Genomic DNA, 1,187 nt, shown 5'->3' with positions numbered 1-1,187 from the left:
TTATTGATCATACACTATCTTCGTGTACAAATTCCTATACCCAGTAGAGCCCTTATAATTATCCCTGGAGACTAAGAACTAAACCAAAGCATAGTTCAGTGTACACAAGATGACTATGATGACCTCAAGTCTAAGGATACTTGTATAACTATCACTATATGAACAACTGCTGACACGTGAGTGAACTCCATCAGTTGTTCATCTGTGTGAGTTATGTTCAGTGAACTTATTCTATAATAAGCACCTACATACTAGCTATAGTGTCACCACACAAATGTCTATGAGAACAGACATCCTTCATAATGAAGCAAGCATAGTATGTACCGATCTTTGTGGATTACTAATTACCAGTTATTAATCGTACGACCAGGAAATATTTAAGTTTAGAGTTATCATCTTTTAGGTCTCATTATTATGATCTTATCATAATCTATAAAAAGCTTTACTCTAAATTATGGTATATCTTATTTAAACACTTAAATAGATAAAGCCCGCAATAAAACCAAAACAAGTCTTTTATTAATATCAATGAAATAAAAACAGATTACATAAAAGTTATTCCTAAATCATCATACATGATTGGACTTAGGACACATTTCTTTCAAGAAGTATATCTTCAGGAATTCCCTGATAAATAACGGCCTACGCAATCTTGTCTTTCTTCTCCTCAACTGCAGTCCAGGTCCTTTGGCGACACTGCTTCCCATATCCCACAAGCTTGGATACATGCCTTCATTTTTAAGTCCCACACTGTGTAGTTCCCCCTCGTTAACATGGGATAACTCAACCCAACTGTATTCTCCTTGCTTTTCTCGGTTTCCACTTTCCATCGTCCTTGGTCTGGGCATACACTTGGGCATGAACCAGATATGTGAGGCTCTGATACCACAATGTTGCAAAATAAAGTCGATCTTATGAAATAATTTCGATGTAAACTGAGTAAAACAAAGATATGCTGGAACTACTTGTTATTTAATCCAAATGAGCAATACAGACTTAATAGAAAGTTAACAAACGAGAAAGTTAAAAACTAGGATATAGGACAACTACTTTCCTAATACATATGAACCACTAAACATGTATTCCACTACCTCTCATAAACTCATGCTACTGTTGCATGACTAAGTCCACATATAATCTGCAAACGGTAACAAAACAAAACACCATTAAATAAATACAAGTTTAGA

This window comes from Apium graveolens, chromosome 11, assembly GCF_009905375.1.
Source record: "Apium graveolens cultivar Ventura chromosome 11, ASM990537v1, whole genome shotgun sequence".
Taxonomy (NCBI): domain Eukaryota; kingdom Viridiplantae; phylum Streptophyta; class Magnoliopsida; order Apiales; family Apiaceae; genus Apium; species Apium graveolens.
This window is presented reverse-complemented; position numbering follows the sequence as displayed.